The sequence below is a fragment of the Oxyura jamaicensis genome, chromosome 2 (assembly GCF_011077185.1).
Source record: "Oxyura jamaicensis isolate SHBP4307 breed ruddy duck chromosome 2, BPBGC_Ojam_1.0, whole genome shotgun sequence".
Taxonomy (NCBI): Eukaryota; Metazoa; Chordata; class Aves; order Anseriformes; family Anatidae; genus Oxyura; species Oxyura jamaicensis.
This window is the reverse complement of record NC_048894.1, coordinates 75,205,600-75,212,903: the sequence shown is the minus strand read 5'-3', so window position 1 is coordinate 75,212,903 and position 7,304 is coordinate 75,205,600. Positions and strand designations below refer to the sequence as shown.

General features: G+C 35.7%; 1 protein-coding gene across 3 annotated transcripts in view; it reads left to right on the top strand.

Moving 5' to 3' along the window:
- The first annotated feature begins 3,161 nt into the window (after positions 1-3,161).
- LOC118162020 (cadherin-10) overlaps positions 3,162-7,304 on the top strand; it is a 102,487-nt gene continuing 98,344 nt past the window's right edge. The window contains exon 1 of one of the 3 annotated variants that reach the window (XM_035317909.1): positions 3,162-3,295. The gene's annotated coding sequence lies outside the window, so the exon portion shown is untranslated. Of the gene's footprint in view, positions 3,296-3,459; positions 3,714-4,761; positions 4,785-7,304 lie in introns of those variants that run through there. The other 2 variants (XM_035317908.1, XM_035317910.1) reach the window with 2 other exon arrangements.

Here is a 7,304-nt window from a genome sequence, read left to right as displayed (position 1 = left end):
CAACTAGAAAAGAAAATAAATGAAACCTGGTCTAGTGGGAGGTGTCCCTGCCCATGGCAGGGGCATTGGAACAAGATGATCTTTAAGGTCCCTTCCAACCCAAACCATTCTACTATTCTATCACGGTAGACCCATTTCTTTCAGAGGATAAAGTTGCCCACCTTGAAGACAGAGATGACATAAAGCCATCTGTAATGACCTGTTTCTCTCTTTCCAATGTTTTACTTTGCCTTTTTTTTTATTTTTCTTTTATTTTCTTCTTTCCTTCCCACCCCAGGTTTTCTTGTTCAGTCTGCATCAATTTGTATCCTAACTTCCTAACTCCTATTCTTCTGCCACTGTTTCTTCTTTCTTGTTAAGAATGCATTCTCCAGCTTCTGCTCCTTCTGCTCCTACCACTCTTCTTTTATCTTAATGCTCATTGACCTAATCTGTCCCCATTGGTAAGGTTCTCTGACTCAAAGGCCAGCTGTACCCTGTGGAGTTTCACATTCTGCCTTCAAAGCATGAAGGTTGCTTTACTCCTGTGAGAAAATTCCAGCAGTATAATTTTTCCTCATTCTCTGAAATCTCAGTATTATTTTGGCTGAAATGTTTTTAAATCATTTCTGCCTGGGGCGAACCATCAACATAGAAAATTTAGTCCTAAATAATTTGTTTGGTAAATTTATAAACAACTATAAAAGGGCTCTTCTAATGGGAAGTATTAGGCAGTTTTATAAATGGGCTATGATGCCACCTTGTATTAAAGTTACTGCTGCATATAGCTAGATTTAAAAAAGTGGATGAATGATTGCTTTGCCTGAGATATCTATCACTATCAAAAATGCTGACTTTTAATAGTTGACCATACCCCCCCCCCAAAAAAAAATGGAGTTTGTACATGTAGATTTTCAAGTATTCAACAATAAATAGCAAAGTTAGCCCAATTTATGGAAGCAAGTATGACTAGCAGAAACTATGCCTGAATAAATTCATATATCTCTAGGATGAGATTAGTACATTTTAGTTGAATAAAACACTAACAGAAATATAACAAAACTCTCTGCAGGGTAGGGCGTAAGTGCACACTTGGTGATTCTGGAGTTCTTGTTCCTGAATAATTCCACTAGTTCGTTGTTTTCTGTTTTTACTTCAGAATTTGTTGTAGCACTCTATGTGTGTGCGTGTGCATGTGCGTGCACGTCTAATTTTTTTTATGTATACACCAACTGTCCTTTATTTCCCATTTTGTGTTTACAAATTAAATATCAGAAGACAAAATATTAAAAGGAACTAAAGCTTTTAACTTTATTTTCAGCACTTGATATTTTGTTTATTATCCAAAAATAATCCAGCTTTAAAGAGATACTTCCCAGCCCTGTATATTAATTTCCACATATTTCTGACTCTTTTTCACTATAATTTAATATATCTGTAGTACTAAGCTGAAAGTGCAGCTGCTATTCTAAGACAGTCTTCAGCTTTCTGCTGCATGGACCTGGTACTTTTAGGAGGCAGAAACGTAGATCTTACAGCCAGAAAAGATGGTTCCTTGAACTTAATCTTCAGATCAAGGTAAGATGATTTGCCCAAAAGAAGAGAGCTTTATGCTCCCACTTTTTCACAAATAAATGGGTCAACTTGTAAGACAGTGCAGATGTCTCAATATTGTCAGTTCCACATGGATCACTGGGAACTGTGAATGTAGTGTAATGTTAAATGCTGGCAGAGAGAAGGAAGCTTGACTTAGATTCTACACTCTCTTCCTTTCATGTGAAATGACTGAGAATGAAGTTCTTTGGAAAGCAGGAGCAGATGGACAATTATAACTTTCAGACTGGCAGAGCAATGGGAAAGAGGAAAAATGGGAAAGCAATGGAAAAATGTTTACTGTTTGCACTCTGTATTTCTGTGCCCAAGTACTTTAGCCAAAGCCATAAGACTTGTCTTTCCTTGAAAGATAAAAAATCCATGACAGTAGGTAAGTTTGTCAAAACCAAATCATTTTATATGCAGTAGGAGGATGACTTATTTTTCCCTTGACATTTTGCTGCTTTGCTTCAGTCTATGGCAATGATGTGTTCACGTGCTAGTGTAGCATATTACTTAATTACATTTGCTCATCTACCAAATGGTTGCATTCAGGTGATGGGTCATTTCTGATACCAGTTGCCTATATTAGAGATTGATACTAGGCAAGATAAAGATCTTTGTTGTTGCTTTTGTTGTTTTTTTTTCTTTGAACTGATCAGTTGAAAGCAAATAAACAAGCGGCCTAATAACAGCTGGTGATCTATCTATTCTTGTATTAGATTTTCTAATGATGAAATAACAGCTTTTATTGATACTTACATCCTCACTCTGAAATACAATATTTTTCAGCTGCTGTTTATGGGATTTTACTTTTTTATTATTATTTTAGGAGGCCTTTTTTTTTTTTTTTTTTTTTTTTTTTAACAACCAAAGAAAGTCCTTTATGACACTTTCTACATAGAGCAATACTGACATCAATTGGCTTAATCTTATGTGCCTATTTGTTAAATCTCTTCTAAGTAATGTACAGGGAGCTCTTGACAGGATCACAATCATATGATCAAAGGAGGATTGTGCTGAGTCCAGTTTGCTCTATTAGAAATGTGTAAGCAGCACAGATTAACTCGATGGAAAGGAATGTACCTGCAAATTGTGAAGTCCAAATACAGTGGCTGAAATAAAATAAATATAGGGATTGCAAGTATCAACTGCGGGGAAAAAAAAAAAAAAAAAAAATGTGGGGGATTTGTAGTGATGCTGACATTTTTTTTCAGATGACCTCTGGAAATGGGAAAATATCTAATATTATATGAACCTGTCTTGTTTTATATTAATCATAAATCTGGCGAAGCAGGAGAAAAAAAAAAAAATGTTTCTAATCTAATAGCACAAGCAGCTCAGTGAAGAAAATAGCTACCCTCCGTGGCTGCATCTGAGCCCTCTGAGGCTGTAATTTAATTTGGCACCATGCTAATTTATATGTATATATATCTTATAAACATCGCCGTAAGATCACTGGTGGTATAGAAAAGTGGTTATATTTAATCAAGAAAAATACACCGCAAAAAGTGATGGTGTTCCCAGCATTATCGCGACGAGCTAAGTAGCTGAGGCTGATTACCTTAGACTTCAAAAACAGAGAACCATTCTGTCAGCGAAGGGAGGGCGACGGGCTTTAACAAAAAAAGCTCTCCGTTTCTGTACCCTCCCACTGCATTCAGTTGCAAATCACTGTGTGCTTGGAAAAGCCTGCGCTTCCCTAAACCCCAGCCTTCCCAGGGTAAGTGCTGCGGCTCCGGCAGCAGCGCCTCTTCTGCTCCCTTCCTCCGAGTGTGCTTGCGTGTGTCCGTTTGTCTGGGTGTCTGTGCGGGTGCGTGTGTGGTGGCGGTGTGTCTGTGTGGTCTGTGGGTCTGTGTGTCTTTTTCTGTTTTTTTTTTTTTTTTTTTTTTTTTTTTTTTTTTTTTTTTTTTTTTTTCTCCTTTCTAGTCGGGAGCTCTGAATGAAAGCCTGACAGAGGGAGAGCTCCCCCTTTCCTGCTGTCCAGAGTTAAGTGACGCTGGGAGAAAAAGCCTGAGTTAGATCTAAGTGGGATCAGTCTTAGAAAATAACAGCAGAAAACAAACAAGAAAAGGACTCTAATAGCTCATTCTTCAGTTTTCTTTGGGGTGGACACCACTTTCTCAGAAGCAGAATAAAAGGTAGGAGCCTTTCTTGCATTTCCTTAAGCCCCTTGTAGTTGCTGTTTTTATTGTTATTAGAGCATGAGCAGCATGGTATTTAATGTAATGCATAAAATTGCTCTACTGTATGCAACTTTCTACATTTCATAAATATGCCTCAGGAGTAATGAAACAAGGGATAGGAAACAGATGCCGTGTATTTTGTCCTCGAAGTAAACCGATATCATACGTATTGAAGATTGAAATGCTCAGCATTTTATAAATCTTTTTTTTCTTTTATTTTTCTCTACCAGTATCAGGCTGTCTTTGGAGCAGCAGTTGCAATCTGTATTCAGTTCTTGCAAATATAATGGGGACAACAACAATACTACTTGAATTGAAAAAAGCCCAATGTTTCATAGTGTAACTGTTGTGAGCATAGCATGAAACATACACATACGTGCCCCCACTTTCTCTATGCCAGTGCAAGTCTGTTACAGCTTTCGCTGCTATTGGTTTTGCCCTGAATTGAATTTCAGAATAATTATATGCACTTAGAGCAAATGTTTCTTTATGAAGGAAATCCCTATGGAGAGGGATGGTGGGTGGATACGGGCAATATTTCAAATATAGGTACAGAGCTATATACACACCATTGGGGAAAATATTGCCAGGTTTGACATTTCAGTAAGGGGAGGGGGCAAAGAGAAGAGAGGGAGAGAGAAAAAAATTTAGTCTGCACCTGTGTGAGCATTTATTGTCACTGCTGCAATAAAATCCATATTTGATGTGGTGTTAAATTAATGCAGCATAATACACGTCTAAGTCCATGTTCCCACTAACTATTGGTGGCATTGTTAGCTGCATGAGAAATTTGCAATAGACTAATACCGTACATGATACTAGTTGCAGCCATAAAAATCTAACAGTCCTTCAGCTTAAGAGAATGCATCTGCACGTGCAGTCGGTGACAAATAGCAACCAGCATTTTAAAACTGACCTATCATCTCTGTTGGCTGCACACAAATGGAGCTGTTTCCTATAATCATTATCTTTCATTTCAGTAAAAGCTTCTGTATTGCCCCCAACTACATATCCACTGCTTTGAAGGTATTTTTTGAATTATACAACTTGTTGTTTATATGTGTGTATATGTATATATGAGTGCATATGTGTGTGGTGTGAGGAAACAGGTTTGTTAGGAATTATTATTTTTTTTTCTTTTTTTTTCTTTTTTTTTCTTTTTTTTTTTTTTAAAATCTTTTATGCCAGTAGGCTTTGCATTTACATGGCAGTGTTACTGAAGGGGGAGAACATGGGTGGGAGACTAGAATGTAGTTCTGAATCCCTATATTATTTTTAAATATGCCATGTACCAGAAATATCATGAGTCTGATCCAAGCATTTATTGAGATTCTCTAGTTAGTCAAACTTTTGTATTAATTGGTTACTTTTTGAATGTTATACTAGTCTTTGCTATTTTCAAGGAGAAGAAAGAAAGAATGAACTTAGGGAACTGGGCAAGGCAAATTAAAAAGACAAGCTATCTTTCCCTGAGTTGAAAACCAGCTTTATAGAGTCAATGTGGGATTGCATCAGGAGAGGAATAGTTCTTGGATTATAAACGGGTAATCTAGTTTGTGTCTGGAGGGGTTCTTCTCAAATTTTTATATACTTTCTTAAACAATAATATGAATGAATAGGTCATTTCTGTAGCAGTTTTCTGTTAATTTTAGTTTAGCTCTATCTTCGTGCTTTCTTTGTGTGCTGCCAAGATGATTTTGTATGCTTAAGTAGGAACTTTGTAATGTTTGAGGAGTGTTGATTAAAATACAGATATTTAAACTTGAGACTGCAGCTAGGAATTTTATTTTTGCTTCTTTACATAGCATTGGAAAATATCTTGATTTCTTGCATTGCCAGCTATTTATATTTATAATTCTGTAACAGTTAATGTCAAAGAAAATGGCAAGATCTGTCTTTGAGGGACTGTATGTAGAAACTTACATACTCTGTGAAATGGTCTTGTTGGTTTTGCGTTAGAGCAAATGAGTGTAGATCTACTAAAACTTTATATTTGCTTGTTCTCAGTAGACAAAGGATCTGTGAAGAAACTGGTGAAATACTAAAATATGCTCACAATAGACACTGTGGTTTCTGTTCTGTTCTAGACTTTATTGAAAAATGCATTCAAATAATGCCATGTCAGAGCAATTGTGCTCGTCATTAATTAAATGTAGAGAGATACTCATAATATGCACATGTATACATGCACACCACTATGCAAATTTTGGCTAAGTTATATGAGTTCTAATTTTTCCTTGTTAAATAATTCATTGTAAAAGGCAGAAAAGGTTAATTTGAGAATGATATCTACCTCGATTTCTGAGAAAGTAATTTATTGATCTCAACATGATTTCACAAGGAAAAGAATTACTGAGACAGAGCCTGCCTCACCTGGGTAGTTCTCTGCAGATAAGTTATTTTCTATGTCTGTTAACCGTATTCACAGGCAGGTTGCAGGTGAAAATTCACTACCTTTGAAGTAGAATAATTTTATATACACCACTAGGTTGCAGCACTAATGTAAAGGGTCAAATTAAGGTTGAATATTGTTGAAATGAAGCAATGGGGTGAAGTTTCTGACTATAATCAAAGTAATATTTTGAAATATTTCATTATTATCACTTGAAACCAAGTTTGTAAACACCAACACATCTTAATTGGACTTCACAATATATCATTGCTCATACATTTGAAAAATCTGATGCCCAGTTAATTATTTGATATTACATAAGAGACATAAATGGAAGGGAAAGACAGAGTAAATAAAATATGAGTTTAAGAAACATTTTGTGAATTTCTTATAAGCGACATACAAATATATTCTGTATTACTGTAATTATTTATTATGGTATATTTAATGACATACTAGTTGACGTAACATTTATAGTAAGAGAAGAATATTGAAATTCAGATACAAAACTTCATTTCTTGTCAACAGTTTAAGTATGCCAAAGTAAAGTATTATGAAGGGTGATTTCACTGTACATATGGAAACCATAGAACATTGTAAATTGTTCTGAATAATATGCAGCTATCAATGAAAGAATGTGCAAACTCAAGGTGCACTTCACTGAAACCTTCATAGACCATACTTTATTACACACACACTGCACATCCTTCACCCTCAAATCTACTAATGTGGATACTTGCTTTTTCAAGAAACATGCTTCCTGTACTGTCCAACTTCTGGCAAAAGTTGAATGCAAGAAACAATGAAGAGAAGTACTCTGAATTCTGTCTGGGACTAAATGTTGCCCAAAACTCTGTTCAGGCCAAAAGAAACTCCTCTGTTGATTATTTATTTATTTATTTATTTATTTCCCTTCCTGGATTTCTCTCTCTTCATATTTGAGTCCTTGGCATGGTGACTTTCCTAACTGGCCCATGTCTGTGAGTTAGAACCTCTACAACAGAGCAATAGAAAGTAATCCTCATCTCTGGGAAGTTAAGTGTGTTACAGTCATCAGGATGTATTGCTGCACACAAGAAAAAAAAACATCCAGATCCAAGCACTGTGTTTATTTTATTTTATTTTATTTTATTTTATTTTATTTTATTTTATTT